General features: G+C 44.3%; 1 protein-coding gene across 5 annotated transcripts in view; it reads right to left on the reverse strand.

Moving 5' to 3' along the window:
- LOC136832753 (uncharacterized) overlaps positions 1-22,292 on the reverse strand; it is a 39,052-nt gene extending 16,760 nt beyond the window's left edge. Inside the window, exons 1-2 of one of the 5 annotated variants that reach the window (XM_067094275.1) lie at positions 22,175-22,292; positions 6,886-6,982 (exon numbers count right to left, since the gene is read on the reverse strand). The gene's annotated coding sequence lies outside the window, so the exon portion shown is untranslated. Of the gene's footprint in view, positions 1-6,885; positions 6,983-21,913; positions 22,115-22,174 lie in introns of those variants that run through there. The other 4 variants (XM_067094276.1, XM_067094279.1, XM_067094278.1 and 1 more) reach the window with 4 other exon arrangements.
- Between the last annotated feature and the right edge of the window lie 998 nt (positions 22,293-23,290).

Here is a 23,290-nt window from a genome sequence, read left to right on the forward strand (position 1 = left end):
CACATATGCACACAATGAATAAAAGCTAAGCAACCATAAGTCATGGTTCCTTGATCATTAGAGCAGGTGCAAAGAACTGTCAACTTGAAGCAGCCAAAAAAAGTGAGGGTATGCAGCCAGAGGAGAGGAGCCTCTCCCCCTCACTTACTTACCCCTTGTAATTACCTTATTAACAAGCTCAGCAACTAAGGACAGCTTACCACCAAAAAATACTCCTATATAAAATACAAACTTGTAGATTTTGTCAGGATAAATAAAACTGAGTAAAACCGTGATTATTTAAGGGAAATTTCATGATGAAACTACCACTCACTGCTAATTAGTTGGCAACAAAAACTACATACAACCAAAATAATGAAACAAGGTTACTAAAAATCACTGGAATTACCAGAAATACATATAAAACACTGAAGAGTATATTCATAGCTGAAAAGTATGAACCAGTACTGACAAAACCCAAAGTAGCAAATGTTACACTTGCGCCTTTCAAACTAGAAAAGATAAAGTAGTTATGAAATGATAGAAAAATTCATGAATGCAGACAACTGGAAACTGTTTAGGAAACAAAAAGCTCAGAAGTTTGTAGTGGAACTATGTAAAGTGCTTTGGGCACATGAACTGAAAGGAGGGTCTTGAGCATGAATTCAGAAACTGCTCTTCATCTGTTTGGGTGAAAAAATACAGTATGTCTGAGGACACTCAACTGTGAATGTGGGCATAGCATGATTGACAAGGTTATAGCAAAAAAACCTCAGGAAACTTATCATGTGGACAATGGAGAGGTGTGGGGGATGAATTAAACATAATGCACTGAATGTAGCAGATCGCAATATTTCAGACTATAAATGGATTAAAGGATTTCCAAATGCAGAAGACCCCGTAGTGGGGTAGTGCCCTAAGTGCACCTCTTGCGGTGCACTGTAGGTATTATTTGAGGTTCTTTGCAGCGTGCCTTCGGCCTCTAACTGCAACATGTTTTGTTCCTTTGGCTGTAGCTCCTTTCATATTCTCTTTCTTCCACCTTACTTTCCATCGTTCCTTTGGCTGTACCTCCTTTCATATTCTCTTTCTTCCATCTTACTTTCCACACTCTCCCAAAATTGATTCATAGTGCAACTGCGAGGTTTTCCTCCTGTTGCACCTTTCGAACCTTTTCCTGTCAATTTCCGTTTCAGCACTGAATGACCACACAGGTCCCAGTGCTTGGCCTTTGGTCTAAATTCTATATTTAATTCAGTTCAATTCAAATGCAGAAGAGAGGGAGGAGGTCCACCTTATTGTGGTGGTAGGATGGGCCTTTGAAGAGGAAGAACAATTCTGTTGTACAAATTTTTTTCTTCTCAAGTAACTTCTTTTCAAAGTATAGTAATGGCACATGTAGGACAATGGTTTGTATTTTTTGTTTTCCATAAAAACAATTAAGTACATAAAACAAGAGTATCAAACAACAGAGAATGAAAAATCTGATGACAAATTTTAGATGGAATATAAAGTTTAGGCCAAAGGCAAAGTGCGGGGACCTATAAAGTCAGCCAGCACTGAAAAGGAAATTGAGAATAAAAAGGTTTAAAAGTTGTAACAGGAGAATAATCTCACAGCTGCACTATGCAACAATTGTTAGAAGAGGGTGGAAAGTAAGACAGAAGAGAGAGAATAAGAACAGAGGAACAATATATATAAGAAATGAAAGGGGTTCAGCTAGGGGCCGAAGGGACACCGCAATGAACATTAAGTAATCCCTACAGTGCACAGAAAATGATGATACATTTTAAAGGCTCTTCTTGACCTTTATGAGCACAACTAGCATAATCAGAATTTAAATTGCTAGGCTCTAGAAATAAATAGCATACCATGACCCATTGTTCCCAAATTAACTTGAGAAACACTGATGGACAATGTATCACTGTAAAATCACAATTTTTGAAAGTAAATTGTATTTTTCCTAACTATAAAAACCTGTGGTCCTTTACATTAGGAATTACTTTCAGCGTAGGCTGGAAACAACCGTTAAACTCTTGAGCAAGATTGTTAGGCAGTAACTACCGCCAGGTAGGCGGGAATACCTGCCTGCCCGGATGTAAACATTCCAGTTTGCCTTTCGGTCTAAGTTCAGATTGAGGGGTGGCATGAGGTGGGCATAATATGTAATGTAAAGGACCTCAGGTTTGTATAGTTAGGAAAAATGCAATTTACTTTCAAAAATTGTGATTTGTTCCGACACAATATGCAAACCATCGGTCCTTTACAGTAGGAAGACTCACTGGTTGGAGGGAGGAATCTGAGTGAGCCTCCAGAACTGACTGGAGTTCTGCAAACCTGGGATACTCCCCCTGGTCGAAAGAGCGAGAAGGAGTACCCAAGCCTCTGACATATTGATCGGAGTGTAGGAACTGCAAGATCAAATGTCAGATACTGGACCTTTTCACATGAGTAAGGAACTTGACTCATACAAAATAGGCTGGAAGAATCTTAGAGTCAGAGGCAGTAAGGAAAAGCTGAGATAGGGTTTCCCTTACTGCCAGACTCTCCTTCCTCCCCTTGCTAGAGGAAGGAGCAGAATTGCTTCTATGATTCTATGTGAAAAATAGAACAGGTGCTCGATGTGTAGTCCTACCGCATCAGCGCCAGGTCCAGCACGTGTTGGTTCGAGTCCTAATCTCATTCCGAAGGAGGAGAAGCAGAAGGACAGGGAAGGAGGAGGAAGAGAGGCCAGTCACTCTTGGTATCTCACTTCCAGAAGCAACACCTTAGGCGAGATGCTACTCGTCCTCTTGAGTGAGTCGGGTAAGAAAACACAACTTGTTGAGCAGCCACCACAGGGCCAAGGAAAAAGGTTCCAAGGGCCTGTGGGCAAGACCATAGGAAGACAAGAGTGTGGTCCATGAGACCATGTCTTGCTTCCAGCCCAACAGAAACTTCCAGAATGCGAGGGATGGACCAAGCCATCGGCTTCATGAGCTCTCGGGTGGAAGGTACCTGCATCATTGTCGTCAGCTGCCGAGTACCTCCTTTGATTGCTTCACAAAGCCAGGAGGAAGATGTGTCCTTAGACAATTCTTCCTTGGGAGAGAGAGTACTAGCAAAAATGTTGAAGACATCCAGGTTAGGAATGTCAAGCCTTTTTGGAAAGTACCACAGCTCCCTAAAAGAACAAAGTAACGAACAATCTGGATCATCGATACAAAGTCCAAGGAGGAGGGGAACAAGGACAACTTGAACCCGACAATAGATGCCGATGGATTCGGAGTCCACCTACGACATCCGAGGACTCGAGGTATTGATCCCCTTCACCTATTCTTCCATCTTCTATGCCAAGGCCAGAGCAAGATGAGAGATGGTCCTATGAAGGCACATCTCTATCCAACGACTCTTGTAAGGGTGCGTGCAGCATGGGACAGGAACCCTCAACGAGTCACATGCCACCCAGGAAACAGTTCCCTGGGACAGCAAGACCGAAGAAGCTTCTCATCCGTAGCTAAATCTTGACTGAGAAGGCCACTTCAGATAGAAGACTAGGTCGCAAGGGCCTGCATTCTTCACAAATGAAAGGGAAAGAAGCAACCCTCAGCAGAGAAGACGAGAAGTCCAGACTTGAAGAGCAACTCTCACCCAAGAAGGAGTTCTGCAATGACACCCATCAGCGAAGACGGCTCCAGTCCCTGGGAGCGTTGCAGAGGACTTCAAGAGATATCCACCTATAGCCACTGCCGCTTGGTGAGAAAGCCTATGCTTGCAAGGGAAGCTGGAAGGTCTCCTCTCCCAGTCCCGAACACACTGGGATGTGCTGCCCAAAGAACCGCTTCTTGTGCAGCTGCTACAGGAGGGTGGGTCAAGCAGAACTCTTCCTGATGCCTCGGCTATCAGGTTGGGCGAGAGGCGAAGTCTTCTGGCATTTATCTGTAACTCAGGAAGAGCAGGAGTAGATGGACCACAGATATGCCAGAGGCATTGCCACAGCATACATGAAGGCCAGCAATGACAGCGATTGATCTACATAGGCAGGAACAGAGTCGGAACGATCCCGACGTGAAACTATGTCATCCAGCATTGTGGTCGATCCTGAAGCAACACTAATGAACGTCGGGACTCCTTCATGCGAGATATCCCCTAAGATATCCAGCCAACTACTGCTGTGTCTGTGATGCTCACTGTCAACCTGAGAGAAAAAGCAAAGATGATTAGAGGGAAACTCCTCTTGCTACAAGGGGAACTGCCCTACGCAGCGAGAGGAGGTATCCAAGAAGAGGTCGCCTGACAACCCGCCCCCTCCCCGAAGGAGAGATAAGGAAGAACCTACAGGGAGAGAAAAGGACGGAGAGGAGGCCACCAAGAGCGCCGTGGAAGTGGAACTTACCGATGACGCCCGCAACCTCCCACCTGCCCCACAACTCTCAGACAAGTAGGAAGGAAGTAGTCATGCCCTTGTACACAGAGGACGGAAGCCCAAGAAGGGAAGCGAACTCTTACGTCCCAATCAATGTAGGTGAGCGAAGATACTACGTCCCAATCTATTACAGTGACCCCTCGCTACTTCGCGATTCCGTTATCGCTAATTTACAACTTCGCGGAGTTTTTAATATATATTAATGGAAAATATAGCGTGGATTTTCTGGAAAATTCTAGAAAAATTGCGATATATGAACACCCAAAATTTCTCATCAAATCCATTAAAATATTAATAATAAATAGTATTTCCTAGTCTAAGAACAACAAAACAAGCGTAAAATAGCAAAAATTTATAAATATTTATATTTCAAAGCCCAGAAAAGCGAAACACCAAACCCTAATGACCAGCTTACTTGAGTTGGTCAATAAGTGATTAGTGTAAAAGCTACTACTATGCATTTCACGCCTTAAGTCATGGTTTTGGAATAACTTCTTTAAAAGAATAGTTGGATCAGTAAGAGATTTTGGCAGAGTCTTATTCACAACTTGCCGTAATTTTTGTTAGCATAGTGCAGTACCAAAAGTTAACAGTTAAGTCAGTCTGTTCTTGAAAATGAGGAGAAATTCCAACAACGACGATACCAATCCGAACGAGTGACCTTGACTTCGCGAAAACGTCACTATCAAGCCTCACCCACCCATCTCAGTTCTCTTTTGTTTCTTGTTTTTTTTTTCCTCTCTCTCCCTTTTCTTGAATCTCCACCCAGTTTCCAGACCCTTCAACAAGGCATTGGAAGAAATGAAGCCTGCCACCATTAACGCCAGCTGGAAGAAGTTGTGGCCCGAGGTTGTTTACGACAACAAAGGATTTACACCTGCCGAAATCCAACACTTGGCAGTACAGAAAGCTATGCAGTTGGCTGCAATCCTTGGAGGTGAGGGCTTTGCAGACATGACCATGGGCGACGTCGACGAACTTCTAGACTGCCACTCCCAGCCGCTAACTGACAAAGACCTCGAAGAGTTGATGAAGTCGGCGAGAGAAGAAGAAGAAGCAGCGCAGCAAGAAACAGAAGTTGTCTCCCAAACTGGCTTGACTTTGGAACGGCTCGCCGGGCTCTGCAACCTGGCTAAAGAACTGCAAGAGCGGTCGCAGGAATGGGACGACAATAAGGTTCGATCGGTTCAATTCTGCCTACAAGATGCTCTTCGACCAGAAAAAGAAGCAGCGGCAGCAACTGCCAATCACAATGTTTTTGCAGCCTCGCAAAAAAGAGCCAGTTCCTGCTGCTGCTACTACGGTTACACCTTCGGAAACCGCAGAAGTGGAAAAGGTGCCCCAGGAAATGGCACCGCCATCTGAAGAGACATAAAATACAATCATTGACTGCGCAGTAAAAGTCATCATCACCTTCATCGTCATCATTTTTACTGCGCAGCAAATTCATCACCATCTTCATTCAAGTTTTACTTCAAATTCTTTTGTGGTGAGTACAGTAACAATCTTTATTTTTTTTTAATCTTAAGTGTTACTGTACTGTATTACATGTAATACAGTACAGTAACATGATACTGTATTGTATTACTGTATATATTATTACTGTATGTATACTGTATTCTTTAAAATTTAAAGCTTGCCGATCACGTCATATACTATAGCTACTTTACCACAGTAAATTAGCCACTGTTATATGGTACTTTAAACTTACCTACTGAAGTCATATTGTTTAACAGTTGTCCCTGTTATTAACAGAGTAAAGGGTGGGTTGTTAAGAGTACAGGGAGGGTTTTAAAAAGTCCAAATACTGTACACATTAAATAAATAAATATTCTGTTCGTACTTCGCGGAATTTCAATTATCGTGGCCAGTCTTGGAACCTATCTCCCGCGATAAACGAGGGATCACTGTATTTCTGATTGTACAGGGGAATGCCTTCAGTATCTAAATAAGGGGCTACTGGAGAGAAGCATTACCACTCAGTTACGCCCCTTTAAATATGCCCTTGGCCGTCAACCAAGACACAGTGCAGGGTTATGCAAGGTTATCACAAATCGTGGGTTTGTATTAATAAATATCAAACACACGTAATATATACACAAAATACATTAAGATCCCACCGGGATAATAAGAGCTTAACGACAGTCAGGCAAGGAGATCCGAAACCACATCTGCAACGCATGATGGCCAAAAGCAAACTGGAATGTTTACATCTGGGCAGGTGGGTATTCCCGCCTACCTGGCAGTAGTTACTGCCTAACAACCTTGCTCAAGAGTTTAACGGCCGTTTCCAGCCTACGCTGAAAGTAATTCCCAACGTAAAGGAACCACGGTTTGTATACCATGTCAGAACAAGTATGTTATTTTTATAATACAGTACCCCTATTTGGTTAGAAAAGTTTTATAAATGTATCTTGCACTATCGTTAGTCAACAGTTAGAAAACAGGAAACAATTACTAAAGTACTTCTTATGTAACAAAAACTAATAAACTGGGTATACCTTTGTTACCTGTTCGTGAATCTTAAGATATATGGGTAAATTCATTCAACAAGGCTTCCCACTCCAACATTTTTAAAAGCTGCAAATACTGATGGATCTGAAAAGAAATCATAAATTAATGAAAAAGCTGACAATTAAATCCAAACAGTACTCCTAAACATAATTTGATGTTACTTATAAGAACAAAATGCACCTTCAATGAATAAATACTTGAGCTGTTAGCAATTGTTAGCTCCCTATCCCAATGCTTCAGGTATGCTCTGCAAATAATTTACTCTAAAGAACCATTCACACCTATGGAACAGTCATACACAGCACACTTGATCAACAACTACTTTACCTTACATAAAATCAAAGGATTTGATTATGTCACCGATGTCTTGTTTAGAAGACAGATCCGTTCCTCTATGTTTAAAAACTGAACTGAGCATCAACCTATACCCTTTAATGGTAGAGGTAGATAATTCCCTGACAGACTTCAGGAATATTAAAAAATCAGCTATTTGATTTATAGATGTCTCAGAGGAAGAGACGTTACTGTGGCTGCACCACCTTCTGAAGAATGCCCATTTGGATTGGTAGAGCTTGTAGAAGACATTCGTCTGCACCTTGCAATTGCCTCTGCAGCCTGTTGCGAAAAGTCTTTTGCTCTGACGAGGCGCCTGACAGTCTGAAGCTGTCAGGGCCAGAGCAGACAACCCTTGGTGGAATCTGAGGAAGTGGGGTTGTCTAATCAGCGACCATTTTTGTGGAAGGAGTCTTGGATATTCCACCAGGAGTCAAATCAGATCTGACAACCATTCCTTGTTCGGCCAAAAGGGAGCGACTAGGGTCATGGAGGTGCTCTGATGCGTCGACAACTTGTTGATTATCTCCCTGATCATCCCAAAGGGAGGAAAGGGGTACATATCTAAGCCTGTCCAATCAAGAAGCATGGCATCCATCGTCCATGCCCAAGGATCCGGGACAGGAGAGCAAAAGAGTGGAAGACGGTGATTTCTGGATGTTGCTAAGATATCTATCATAGGCCTGCCCCGTAGTCTCCACAGATTGTCGCAGACTAACAGGTCTAGGGTCCATTTGGTCGGAAGGGCCTGTTTGAGGCAGCTTAGTTCGTCTGCAATAACATTCACTCTCCCTTGAATGAACTGGGTAATAAGAGTGACTTGATTCTCCTCTGCCAACAGGAGATCCCTCGCTGTCTTTTACAGAGAGAAGGAATGAGTGCCCCCTGCTTGCGCATGTAAGAAAGTGCAGTGGTGTTGTCCGCATGCACTACTATCTTCTTGCCGCAGACTAGATCCAAGAAGGACTGAAGGCCCAGGTGAACTGCTCTCAGTTCTTTCACATTGATGCGAGACTTCAATTGCAACGTTGTTCCGGAGACTTCCCAGCCGTCCAGGAGAGCACCCCAGCCTAGGTCGGAGGCGTCTGAATAAAACTGAAGGTCGGGGCTCACTGGAAGAAGAGACTTCCCTTCCTGAAGTCTTTCTTCATAAGACCACCACTAGAGATCCTCTTTGATTTCCAATGTAATTGGGCAGATGAAAGAGTCTGGTTTGGTTTTTATGCACTGGTTCGCTTTCATGAAAAACTGAAGGGGTCTAATGTGCAGTCTGCCTAATCTCACAGACTGCTCTAGTGATGCAAGGGTCCCTAAGAGACTCATCCACTGCATTGCCAAGCAGGAAGGAAGTTACAAGGAACTGACTGACAGTCTGAAGGCAATTGTCGACTCTTTTGGGTGACAGAAAAGCCTGAAAAGTCCGAGAATTCAGTGTCATCCCCAAATAGGGAATCTCCTGAGTCAGTGTCATAAGGGATTTCTTCTTGTTTCTGATGATGCCTAACTCCTGCGTCAGGTGAAGAGTTCTTCTCAAGCCTCCCATGCACTTCTCCGATCAAGAGCAGAGAAGCCAATTGTCCAGGTGTAAGTTGATATTGATTCCCAGAAGGTGAAGTCAATTCCCTAGAGGAGCAAGAATTCATGAGAAAGCTTGCAGGGCCGTCGACAAGCCGAAACACAGGGCCCAAAACTGTAGTACTCTGCCCTGAAAAATGAAGCATTGAAATTTCTGTGAGTCTGGGTGAACAGGAACGTGAAAATACACGTCTTGCATATCCAGGGTGATCATCCAGTCCCCCAGCTGCACTGAAGACATGAATGTCTTCAGGACGAACGCATTCAGAGCGCTGACTTCCAGAATGGGCCTCCATGCCCCGAGGCCTTTGGAACCATGAAAGGACGATTGTAAAAACACTTCTGAGTGGCAATCTAGCACCTCTTCCACTGCTCTCTTGATGATCAGGGCTTCAACTTCCTGAGGGAAGGCCAAAAACTTCATGGAACCTTCTGAATACGCTGTCAAGGCGATTGGCGATGTAACTAAGGGAGGAGCTTTCACAAAAGGAATGGCATAGCCCTTCTTGAGAACCTTGACCACCCAAGGTTCCGCTCCTCTGTGCTCCCATTCCTTCCAAAAAAGTAGAAGTCTGGCTTCTACTTGGGTGCAGAGGACCAACTTCTCATTTCTTGGAGTTATTCCTGAAGGAAGCCTTCTTAATGGACTTCATAGGAAGTCGCAAGTTTGATCTGGGTTTAGTGTGGGTTTTTGTCTTCCCCACCATGAAAGGGCTGAGGCTGTAAGGGGTAGAACGATCTTGATGTGGAAGGCACAGACTCCCTCGGATGCCTAGTGGACTGTGCTAACAGGTGGGTGGTAGACTTCTTCTGCAAGTCTGAAAGATTCCTCTTCACTGTGACTTGTGGAAAGAGGTGAGACTTACCTAAAGGAGTGAAAAGTAGAGCTGACTTTTGTGTCGGTGAGACTCCTTTCAAGGTGAAAGAACATCAGAGCTCCCTCTTTTTTAGGACATCCACTGAAAAGAGAGAGGCGAGTTCTGAAGAGCTGTCTCTTAACTGCCCTATTGGCGCATGAAAGAACTCCCAGCCAATCAGAAGCAAAGTCTTCAGCGAGATCTGGACAGTCCTTGATCTTTCTTGTTAGTGCCCAGGTGGCCCAATCGAGAAAACCAAAAATCTCAAAAACCTTAAAAATGTTCTTGATAAGGTGACCAAGTTCGGAGGAGGAAAACATTATCTTGGCCACAGAAAAGGCTGTTCTATGAGCCAAATCCACCAGACTGGAGAAGTCCCCTTGGGAGGAGGCACAAACTCCCAAGGAAGGAGCTTCCGCGGTGGCAGAGAACGAGTATCTCATCTTCAATAACTTGCTGGATGTAAAAGCAAATGTTGCTTTGCCCTGCTCTCTCTTAGAGGCCAGCCAGTCATGTACCTCTCGCAGAGTCTTCCTCAAGGAGGAGCAGCAAAGAACTTGTTTGGGCAACCTGGTACCCTCTGACGACTGCTTTCTCCTGAGGAAGATAGAAGCAGGAGAAGTAGGAGCAGCAGGAACAAAGAATTCTGGAAAGCTATCCAGGAGAAATCACAAAAGAGACGAGTATGCTGAAGAGGGGACCGTAACCTGAACAACATCATCCTCCTCTGAAGAGATAGGAGACAAAGACTTGTTCTTGGTTTCAGGAACTAAAGAGGTTTTCTTCAAAAAACTCATAAGCTCCGTTAACCAACGCTGAAGTGGGGCTAATGAATCTTCTTGAACCGATGATGATGGTGGCTGATGAGAGGAAGGTGCTTGGCACCCGGAAGAAGTGGCTGGGCGCTCAGCTGTTGGTGCTGGAAGCTCAAAAGTGGAAGTCTGGTGTGAGTCAGCGGGAGCCGACGAGGGCGAGCTGCAGAAGCAGACTGGTCCTGCAAGCTGCAGGAAGGTTGTGGGCTAACCTCCCTGTACCTCTTGACTGCCAGAGGAGAGGTATCGCCAAGATCCGCATGTCTCTTGAGCGGGCATGATGAAGCAGGGTAGCGATACAGACACTTCTTGTCTGGACTGGAAGCTTCCAAATCTGAGGAAAGCTGATGCACTGGAACATTTTTCCAATGGCGCTTAGTCCAGCATGTCTTCTCCCCAATGTGGGGGAGCAGGACAGGGACCTTCATCTACGAACACTGGTGGGACAGACAGCCACCTCCTCAACATTCACAACACTGTCACTTCTCACTGCACTGTCATTATTCACATTTTTCTCCATCAGAGATCTAATAGCAGACCCCATCTCCATAATAGTATTGGATAATTATCCAAACTTCTGATTGAAGCTTGATTCGAGGCTGGCAATGGCATGGAAAGCGGAATCATGGGAACCTGGAACAGGAGTAGATGGTAGAGTAGGAGGACTTAGAATGGAGAAACAAGAGGAATTGGAGGAGTAACAGCTCTATTATCCCCTACATTAGCAAAAGGAGTAGAATCTTTACTGGCCCTATTCTCAGCCCCAAGGCCTGCCTTCCTCTTTCTATCTCTTTCAAGTTTTTATAGATGAGACTTTAAGGTTCTCCATTTTTTATCCTCCCAATCCTAAAACTCTATGCAAGTATTATCCTTACTATATTCTTGCCACCTACATTTAGTGCATTTAGTATGAGAATTATAAGAAAACTTGGTTAACCCAGTTTTACACCCCTCAGAACAGAAGTGAATACTGGATGAACTACAATCTGACATTGTTAACTAAAGCAAGTCCTAAAGTTAACCAGATCATCAATCCACCAGCGATTGAAAGCCACAGCGACAACCACAATGACAACAAATTCTGAATACTTCACCAAGATCAGGCAAATAACTATCCAAAAAGCAACAAAGCAGCTGCGGAAAAACTCCCGATGTTGATCGGAAGCCAGCAGGAAATGAACTGAGCTCTCTGCTAAGTTGTTCCTTTGAGTCCAGGATAGTGGCTGGCACCTTATCACCTACGCAAAATCGATAGAAGTGCCGCCATGCAAATTTTGACTTTTTAAGCTGCTGTAGGTTAGGAACCAATAGCTATGTAATTACTTGGTAAGTTACTTCTATAAAAATGATATTTTAATGATAAAATAAAGTTTGTTCATACTTACCTGGCAGATATATATATAGCTGTATTCTCTGTTAGTCCGACAGAATTTCAAAACTTACGACACACGCAGTGGGAGATCAGGTGGTTAGTACCCATTCCCGCCGCTGGGAGGCGGGTATCAGGAACCATTCCCATTTTCTATTCAGATTTTCTAGTGCCACTGTCTCCTGAGGGGAGGTGGGCGGGCACTATGAATATATATATCTGCCAGGTAAGTATGAACAAACTTTATTTTATCATTAAAATATCATTTTGTTCATGAAACTTACCTGTCAGATATATATATAGCTGAATACCACCATTGGAGGTGGGTACAGACAGAATAGGATTTGGAAAAACACACTACAAGTAGGTGGAAGATATTTTGGTTCCTTACCTGTTAGCATAGCTGACTTCGTGATTACTGTCACCCAAGTCCGCTTCTGCTTAACTAGAGTCTCCAGCAAGGGTGTGACCTGTATAGCTGGTGAGTTCTAGATGATCTGTCAACGGGGACGTGACCACAGTGTGACAAGACCATATTGACCATACAATGAGGGCAAAAAAGCAAAAACCAACCACCTGACCAAGCCTAACTAAGTTAGGATAACGCAACTAAAGCTAACGATTGGGAAGTCCGCCACAGGCAGTCGACCCAACAACCATAAAAAACACTATCCAACCATTTTCTATAGGATAGGATGAGTGTCATCCCCTGCCCCCAGGAAAGTATCTCATGAAACGTATGGTCCTAGCGAGAAGCAGTTCTCATATGTCGTCTTCACATCTCTCAGGTAGTGTGAAGCTTAACACAGAGTTGCTCCGCCAAAATGTGGCACCCAGAATGTTGCTGAGTGACATATTTTTCTGAAAAGCCACTGAAGTCGCAACCGCCCTCACCCGTGAGCATTGACTTTCAGAAGTTTCAAATCAGAGTCTTGACAGGATGAATGGGCTTCTTTAATCGTATCTCTCAGAAAGAAAGCCAGAGCATTCTTTGACATAGGTAAGTCCGGTCTCTTTACGGAACACCATAAACTATCTGAGGGACCTCGACTTTCCTTCAAGATCTTGTCTAAGTAGACTTTGAGAGCCCTAACAGGGCAAAGGACTCTCTCTGGCTCTTGAATAAGGATTTCAGCCATACCCTTGATTTCGCAAACTCTTGGGCCAAGGGTTAGACGGGCTTTCATTTTTCGCTAAAAAGGAAGGGCTTAAGGAACAAACAGCGTTATGGCCTTTAAAGCCTATATGCCTACTAAAGGCTTGCAGTTCACTAACCCTCTTTGCCGTTGCTAGAGCGGTTAGAAAAATAGTCTTTCTAGTAATGTTCCTCAATGACGCAGAACGAAGAGGCTCAAACGAACTGGACATGAGGAACCAAGCACAACATCCAAATTCCAAGAAGGAGTCCTTAGCCGAGGCACCTTCGAGGTTTCAAAGGATCTGAAGAGATCGTGAAGGTCTCTGTTGTTAGACAGATCCAAGTCTCTATGCCTAAAAACAGATGAAAGCATGCTTCTATACCCCTTTATAGTCGAGACTGCAAGTTTCACATCACTCCTCAGAAATAAGAGGAAGTCTGCTATCTGGCTCACAGAGGTCGTGGTGGAGGAAATGCCCTTCTTTCTACACCATCTCCTAACACGGTCCACTTCGATTGGTACAAATTGCTGGAAGAGAGTCTTCTCGCCCTGGCAATAGCTTTCGCCACTGGTCTAGAAAAACCTCTCGCTCTGGCCAGCTTCTCGATAGTCTGAATGCAGTCAGACACAGAGCGGGAGGTTTTTGTGGTACCTCTCGAAGTGGGGTTGTCTGAGTAGATCGACTCTCATGGGCAGAGATCTCGGGAAAGTCTACTAGGAAGGACATGACCTCTGTGAACCATTCCTCGAAGGCCAAAATGGGGCGATCAACGTCATCCTCGTCCCTTCCGACGACGCAAACTTTCTGATGACTTCTCCGATGACTTTGTACGGAGGAAAGGCATACACGTCCATCCCCGACCAATCCCAAAGAAGAGCGTCCACTGAGAGAGCTCCTGGGTCGAGAACAGGGGAGCAGTAAAGAGGAAGTCTCTTCGTCTTGGAGGTTGCGAAGAGATCTACCAAGGGACGTCCCCAAAGCTTCCACAGTCCTTGACACACCTCTTGGTGTAGGATCCATTCGGTCGGGAGCAGTTGTCGCTGCCGACTTAGAAGATCCGCACGGACGTTCTCTACGCCTGCAACAAACCTCGTGAGGATCGTAATCTTTCGGGCCTGTGCCCACAGAAGAATGTCCTTTGCTAAGGCGCTTAACAGGGACCGAGAGTGAGTTCCCCTGTTTCTTGAGGTATGAAAGGGCCGTGGTGTTGTCCGAGTTGATCTGGACAACTCGGTTCGAGACTCGCTCCTCGAAGAAAAGAAGGGCCAACTGAATCGCCCCCAATTCTTTGAGGTTTATGTGCCAGGACACCTGTTCCCCTCTCCAGGTGCCCGACACTTCTTCCCTCCCCAGTGTTGCTCCCCACCCCGAAATGGACGCGTCGGAAAACAACACTAGGTCGGGGTTCTGAAGTTGAAGAGAAAGGCCTTCTGCCAACTTCGAAGGATCGAGCCACCACCCGAAGGTGATTCTTTACCTTTGGCGAGATACTCAGAGAAGCTTCCAGATTCTCCTTGTCGTGCCAGTTCTCTGCAAGGAAGAATTGAAGCGGTCTGAGGTGCAGTCTCCCCAGGGAAACAAACTTCTCCAGTGATGAAATGGTCCCCAGCAGACTCATCCATTCCCTCACCGAGCATGTTTCTTTCCTCAGGAAGGCTGAAACTTTTTCTAAACACTGAAGTTGTCTTTCTTGAGACGGAAATGCTCGAAAAGCCACTGAATCCATCTGAATCCCCAGATAAACGATGGACTGAGTCGGGTCAGATGGGACTTTTCGAAATTCACCAGAAGTCCCAGGGACTTCGTCAAGGTCAAAGTCGTGTGAAGATCCTCCAGACACCTTGTCATTGACGAGGCTCGAATGAGCCAATCGTCCAAATAAAGGGAGATTCTTATTCCTCCAAGGCGAAGCCATCTTGCAACATTCCTCATCAAGATCGTGAAAACCATAGGAGCTGTGCTGAGCCCGAAGCAAAGGGCCCTGAACTGGAATACCTGTCCCCGCAGGACAAATCTCAGGTATTTCCTCGATAGAGGATGTATAGGAACGTGAAAATAGGCGTCCTGGAGATCGAGAGAAACCATCCAGTCGCCTGGTCTTAGGGCTCCCATGACCGACTGGGACGTCTCCATTACGAACTTTTCCTTCAGAACGAAATGGTTCAACTTGCTGACGTCCAGAACTGGTCTCCAACCCCCTGACTGCTTCGGAACTAGAAACAGCCTGTTGTAAAAGCCCGGGGATTGTAAATCCGAGACTTGCTCCACAGCTCTCTTCTCGAGCATTTGATCGAGCAGGTTGAAGAGAATTTGCTGTTTCTCCTGATGATAGGATGGCGACAGATCTATGGGAATCGTAGTCAATGGAGGCAATACGAGGAATGGGATCTTGTATCCCTTTTCGATGACTTGAGGGACCAGCTGTCCGTCCCTCTCTCTCCAGGCTTTTGCAAAAGAAAGGAGCCTGGCTCCTACCGGTGTCTGAAGGTTTAAGGAGTCATTTCTTGCCCCTGGTCTTAGAAGGGGCTCTACCTCTTGAGGGACCTCTGCCTCGAAGGAGGACGATCTAGAGGAAGATCTTCCACGAAAGGGCTTCTGAATCTTGGAAGTCTGTCCAAGGGAAGAAGTCGAAGGGGCTGCAGGACGTCTAGAAGACTGGGCCAGGAGGTCCTGAGTAGCCTTCTCTTGCAATGTGGAGGCCATATCCTTGACTAAGGGTTGGGGAAAAGATGGCTAGAAAGCGGAGCGAACAACAATTCTGCCTTCTGAGTAGGAGAGACCGACTTCGCCGTGAAGTTGCAGTAAATGGCTCTCTTCTTTAAAAGGCCCGCACAGAAATGGGCAGCCAGTTCTTCGGAGCCATCCCTAACCGCCTTGTCCATACAGGATAGGACACTAAACAAGTCTCCCAGGCTAATGGAGTCAGGGCTACGAGCCTGCAAGTCCAAGACTCCCAGGCACCAGTCCAAAAGTTAAAAACTTCTAAGGACCTGAAAAGGCCTTTCAGATGGTGATCAATCTCAGATAAAGACCAGGACACCTTAGCTGAAGAAAGGAGAGACCTTCTGGGAGCGTCCACAAGGCTGGCAAAATCCCCTTGGGAAGAGGAAGGAACTCTCCAACCAACCTCCTCTCCTGTCTCGTACCAAATTCCTGCTTTTCCACTCAATCTTGATGGAGGTAGGGCGAAAAAGAAGTCTTGCACTGAGCCTTCCTGGAGTCCATCCACTCTTGAACCTTGCTAAAGGCCCTCTTAGTAGAGAGAGACGTAGCCATCTTCACAAAACCAGAAGACTTTTGTGACTTAGACGAGGTAAGCTGCGAGGGGGGAGGGCGAGGAGCAGAGGGTTGAAACTTGTCCCCAAACAAGTCTTTCAGCAGCCTAGTTAAGACTTGGTAGTCTGCAGAAGCTGAAGAAGAAGATGTCTGATCCTCAACTGCAGGATCCGAAGCGCAAGAAAGCTCTCCTTCTTCCACAGGAGCAACGGAAGGGGCAGGAGAAGAACCGGAAGGACGAAGTCCTTGCAGACCAACATGCAAAAGGGACTTCTGCTTGGAAGAAGTCCGAGAGGAGTCACGAAAGTCACGAGCAGAAGAATCAAAATGAGAGTCACGACGAGCGGAGTTCTCCCCTTCCTGACGAGAATCCCGACGAGCTTCTTGACGATCGATCCGACGAGAGTCCTGGTGAGTGCGAGCAGCGAGGGAGGCGTCATGCCTCGCAGCAAGAAAGGCGTCGTGCCGAGCAGCAAGGGAGGCGTCTTGACGAACTGCAAGGGAGGCGTCCTGACGAGCAGCCAGGGAGGCGTCATGACGAGCAGCAAGGGAGGCGTCATGTCGAGCAGCAAGGGAGGCGTCCTGCCGAGCAGCATGAGAAGCGTCACGCTTAGCAGCATGAGAAGCGTCACGCTTAGCGCCACGCTTGGCATGAGAAGCGTCATGACGAGAAACAAGAGGGTCGTCGTAGCGAGGGGCGTCAAGCCTGGCAGCGTGAAGCGTATCAGAAAGCGGGAAATTGCGATCCCTGCCAAGACCAGTAAAACGCTGAGCAACAGGACTTCTAGCGGGCGGCGAAGCATGAGACGACGACGAACGAGGAGAAGGAGAAGGGGAAGGTTTAGACCTCTTGATCGGCAGCCGGGAATCCTTCCGACGACGACACGCATCGGTCTCCTTCTGGGCCATTAAAGAAGCCAATTGCTCCTGCATGCCAAGGAGCAGCTTACGAGTAGGAGAAGATTCTACCTCAGGAGAAGGACTGATCCTATGAGAAGAAGAGGGGCGAGGGGACGCCTTCTTGCTTCTCACAGGGGAAGCAACAGCCTTCTTTCTGGAGCGAGCGGAGCGCTCAAAAGCGTCATCGTCCGATGACGTCCTGGTCCTCTTCTGCGGTGGGATGGCGTCAAAATCCTCCGGAGAAGAGCGAAGAGCGTCACGAGAAAAGGGACGTGAAGCGTCACGAGAAAAGGGACGTGAAGCGTCCCCTTCTTTGAAGCTTCTCTTCAAAGGGCGAGAATCCCGAGATTTCCATTCCCGACGCGGGGAGGAGGAATCGGGGGAAGAGAAGCAATCCTTAAGGATTCGTGCCCGTGCACGATCCTTGGCAGCCTGGGAAGCGTCATCAGGACATGCCGAAGGGACGCCAGATCGGTGGGGGGTCCGCGTAACCCTCTTGCGGCTTTCGACTTGCCCACTCCCTGAGTCCTGGGAGTCCGACAGAGGTCTAGACCTAGAGGCGTTATACGGCCGATCTGACGCCCCCTCCACAACACTAGGGGGACGGACACTATCACTGCACTTCACAGCACTTTGAAGAGCGAGCATATTAGCTTCCAAGGTACGAATGGAAGACATAATAATGGCCAGGGCATCACCATCCGCAGACACAACCCCAGGGTTAGGGGGCAACACCACAGGGTTAGGAAGAGCTACGTCTACAGGAGGGTTAACAGGTGAAAGCACACTACCCTGACTCCTACCACTTCTGGAGGAAGACCTCCTGAGCCTATCTCGCTCTAGCTTTCTCACATAAGAATCATAAGTCCTCCAACTAGCATCAGACAAAGATTCACACTCCTTGCATCGGTCATTCAACAAACAAACATGTCCTCTACAACCCGAGCATACAGTGTGAGGATCTACCGAAATTTTCGGTAGCCTCACCTTACAGTCTTGCACACGGCAAACTCGATAACTAGAAGAACTAGATTCAGACATCTTACTCCCAGGAAAAACAAAGCCAAATCCAAAACAATCCACAATAGCGTATGCCTAGCCACAAGTCCAAGTCAAAAAACCAAAAATCAAACAAATACTCAAGTGACAATCAAGTTTTATCCGAAATCCAAGACGGAGGTACTGAAAACAAGTGTTGACAGTACCGGCGACAGAGAAAATCTGAATAGAAAATGGGAATGGTTCCTGATACCGCCTCCCAGCGGCGGGAATGGGTACTAACCACCTGATCTCCCACTGCGTGTGTCGTAAGTTTTGAAATTCTGTCGGACTAACAGAGAATACAGCTATATATATATCTGACAGGTAAGTTTCATGAACAAACTAATAGCTATGTAATTACTTGGTAAGTTACTTATATAAAACCTAACTTTCCTGTGGCATTTGCTGACATTATCATTATATATGTTTCTCAAAATTAAGATGTGAGTCAAAAGTTACACCATGAATAGTTAAAAGCTTCAAACTCATTCAGCAGTCCAATCCACCTGAAGGAGAGAATGGGGTGGAAAATCTTTACAAGATCTGCTAATCAATAGTGTTTTTGTTACTGAAGTTCAGCCTCATACCCCACCAACTAAACCATTCACTAAGACTGAGGCAACTTCTTCGGGGAGGGTTTCCAAACCCTTAGCCTCCTCTACTTTCTACGAGAGGAAGAAAGGTCAGAATAAGACATGGAGGAAGAGCTCGAAAAGGAGGCAGACGTACTAATTTCTTTAATACCTTACTATGTCCATGACTCTACTCTCCTCAGCTACAACAGAAGGCTTAGCCAAAGCAGACAGCAGCTTTGGAGACATATGGCCTGTATACCACAGGGTATACCTCATGCAGGGAAGGTAACTACAAAAAGGGGATCAACACCAGTAGCAGGAACAGGGAACCCCTCAGCTGAAGCTAAGTGGTCCAGAATTACAGCAAAAGATGGGGTGCCCTGAATACCAAGGGATGTACTTCAGTGAAACAGACATATCAGGTGCAGCTGACAAAGAAGTATGTTTGGGGGCAAGCCATTACCATGTGCCGCAGTCTCACCTGGGGAGAGCTCGGCACATACACCAGAAACTAGACAAAATGCACCATTGCCTGAATGCACCAGACCGAATGCCCCATTAGCCTAGATCGAATGCACCATCAGCCTGGTCTGAATGCACCATTTTGTAAATAGTCTGAATCCACCACACTGCATAAAAATGCACTTGTTGTCTGGTTGATTCTGATATCAAATTTTTGTCATTCTTACTAGAAAATGGTTAAATATCAAAGTTTTTAGCTTGTTAAAAGTAGTTATTAGGTAATTTAAAGAATAGAGAGTCTTATTTCTTTACTAAAGCTTTTATACCATTTGCCCTTTTATCATACTTGATATCAATATTTATTTAATTTTATGTACCCTAGCTTAGTCTATAGGCTATGAATTTTTCTGGCAGAAGCCTTGAAGTGTCTTGTTGGTTTTGTATTATTCTATTTTTATTCAAAAACAGTCAGGCTTGTGGTTTAAATTAAGAGGTAGTAAAGTTTTAAACTTCTCCCTCAAAGCATAATGTTTGTCGGTTTTGTAATGTTCTATTTTTATTCAGAATTTTAAAATTATTTACTTTATCAAAGAAAATAATCCTGCAAAGTGAATATATATAGTTACCTATATAGTTGCCCAAAGAACAGGAGTTAAGTGAAATAAGTTGGTGCATTGGGACCATAAGAAATAAAGCATTTTAACTGGTTGGTTTTAATCTTCTTCTCATTGCATAATGTATTTGTTGGTTTTGTTTTGTAATATTCTTATTGTATTTAGATTTTGTAAATGATTCACTATATAAAAAAAAAATAATCCTGCAAAGTGAATATAGATACCTACAGTTCCCCAAAGAGCAGGTGTTATGTGAATTAAGTTGGTGCATTGGGACCACAAGGAAAGAAGCACTGTAATTAGGAAGTGATGCATTAGGACCAGATAACTCGGTGCATTCGGACCATGGTACACGGTGCATTCAGACTAGTGTTGGTGCATTGAGGCAATGGTACATTTAGTCCATAAACCCATACACCTGGGTCAGCACTGTCAGAAAGTATGTGTTGGTCATCAAACTCTGCATGCTTATTGGCTCGGACCAAAACTGAGGAGGACATGCCGATGGAGCAAGGAGAGACGAAGGAGGTGAAAAAATTTGGCGTGTCAAAGGCAGAGTATTACCGGCCCATCCCATAAAGACAACTGAATGTCTGCTGGTCTACTGCCACTACTTGCCATATCTCTTCCACTGTGAAGGAGACCAGGCAGCTCCTTACAAACACAAGACGTTAAGACCTACTCCTGCAGTACAAAAACTGGTGGGGATCCACTGATACAAGACACGGAAAATTTGCCACACACCCCTTGACACATTGCACACCTTTGTTGTTGAAGCTTCTAATTTCCCCTCATTATGAAAACAAACACCATACTTACAGAAATAAAATATTTTCAACCCTAAGTAAAGCAAAATGCTCACCCACATCCACACCCAACAATGGCGCTAGAAAAGTGCTGGCTCACAGCAGGTGACCAGAGGACTCACCCTTTCATCTCCCTATCACTGAATAGGATAACCACCCTGTCACCAAGCTTCAATTATAGTCTCCAGTTCAAACTGAGGAATAGGCCAAATCCTACACTAAAGGCAATGGTTTACACTTCCTTAGGAATAAATAAAAATTAAGCTAGTCTTCATAAGCATACTTTAAAACAGCAAAAGCCAATTGAGTATAAATATGGAACAGTTAAATCTACATACTAATCATATAACCCAACCTCACATAGCCCAACTTAATATAAATGCCCATCCATTTCAGAGCAGCCTCACAGAGAGCACAGCCTCACCTACTAGTCTACCATTTAGCTTACAATAGCCTACTGCAGTAAACTCAATAACGTATTGCGGTAAAACTTTACAATAGTTGCTCGGCCTGATTCCCGCCATTCATCAACCGGGACAGGTTCCTCATACATAGACCTAACTTTTCCTATAATGCCAGGTCCTGACCTAACCAGATCTTACCTACCTAACCTAACTTTGGTGACATGCCCTGACCTGGCTGGGGGTAGGGGGAGCAGGATCCTCCCAAAAAGGCGGTTAACCTGTCCCAGTCAGCAACTGGCGGGAATCAGGCCTCGCAACTATTGTAAGGTCTTATCCCCACTGCACACCCATTTTAGCTAACACTCAAAAAGTTGTTTTCTCTGAACTTGACAGATTTTAATCAGCTGGAAGTGTGTTTACCTGGCCTACGAACAAGCTTGTAATAAGCTTTCTGACTGGCTAGGCTATCCTGTAGAGGCAATTGTCACAAAAAAAACACACACACAGCCTTCACAGACTCTTTAAAAGCCAAATTAATGAAAAATAATGTTACCCGTTGTCTAACCGCACTTTTCATAGGCCTAACTAAACCAATTTGAAAAGGCAACTCAATACCTATAATAAACCAACTTTGTCAGGTCAGTTGGCACCCTGCCAACAGCCTCTTGACATTTCCGGCAATGAAAAAACGGAAACATGAAAGAAAACTTGATAGGCCTACCAAAAGCTAGGACAAAAATTAAGGCCGTGACAAAAATTAAATCTGACACAACAGACGAAACAATCGGTTTTTTTTTTATTGAGGAATCCCTCAATTGATTTCTACGAATTACATATTTTAAAATGCCCACCTCTCGCACACACAAAGCATTTGAGTATTCTCAGATGAGAGAGGCCAGTGGCCGGAGGCCCTCGACACACAAGCAGTATTGAACAGGAAATAACTCGCAGTTCGAAAAGAAAATGAAGCATTTGTTTACAATTGGAGATTGGTTGAGAACGGGGACCTCCTCCACCACCCCACCTAGCAACCTCGGATATCCTCCACTACTATTATCCTCGCAGAGCTAATCATTTGCCTCGGTTAACAAGATCATACATTTAACTCTTACCTCGTCGACATATCTGATATATGGATGATATAATTCATTAAGTAGGTCACCTTCAAGATGTAAAGGATACTCCTGCGCGTTTACTCTGCGTCTAGCTTTTGTTATGGTAAGAGTTGGCGATTATTTACTAAACAAATAACAAACAATCATCATCTGATGTTAATTTTACCTTCATTTTTATCTTTTACCATTTCTGCTGAAGGTTTATTTTATAACACCAAAATTTCAAATACCCAGAACTTTCGAGAAAGCATAATAAAATATCAAATAAATCGCAAACTTGAGGCGGGACAATTAAACTGAAACCTTGGAACGCGGTTCCTCAAAATTCACCCAGAAAGAAACAGGAAAGATAGCGTAGGATTTATAGGAGAAGAGTTTAATCTAATTTGACACACACACACACACACACACACACACACATATATATATATATATATATATATATATATATATATATATATATATATATATATTTTATATATATATATATATATATATATATATATATATATATATATATGAATGTATATGCTCTCATATGTATATTATCAATATGTACAAAATACGACTAAACAAAATTAGAGATGCTAAAATTTATGGAAGCTCTCTCCGAAAATGCATCAATAAATGTGTTTAAATACATACACACATAATATATATATATATATATATATATATATATATATATATATATATATATATATATATATATATATATATATATATAGAGAGAGAGAGAGAGAGAGAGAGAGAGAGAGAGAGAGAGAGAGAGAGAGAGGCACACACACAGATACACACACAAATATATATACAGTATATATATATATATATATATATATATATATATATATATATGTGTGTGTGTGTGTGTGTGTGTGTGTGTAGATAACAAAAGGGGTGGATTACAGTAAGTGAGGCAATAAAGGTAACAGGATGTTTGCAAAAGTTTGTAATGAAACACACACACACACACACACACACACACACACACACACACACACATATATATATATATATATATATATATATATATATATATATATATATATATATATATATATATACGAATGTGTGTGGACTCATATGTATATCATCAAAATGTATCAACTATTA

Source organism: Macrobrachium rosenbergii, chromosome 50 (genome assembly GCF_040412425.1).
Source record: "Macrobrachium rosenbergii isolate ZJJX-2024 chromosome 50, ASM4041242v1, whole genome shotgun sequence".
NCBI classification, from domain to species: domain Eukaryota; kingdom Metazoa; phylum Arthropoda; class Malacostraca; order Decapoda; family Palaemonidae; genus Macrobrachium; species Macrobrachium rosenbergii.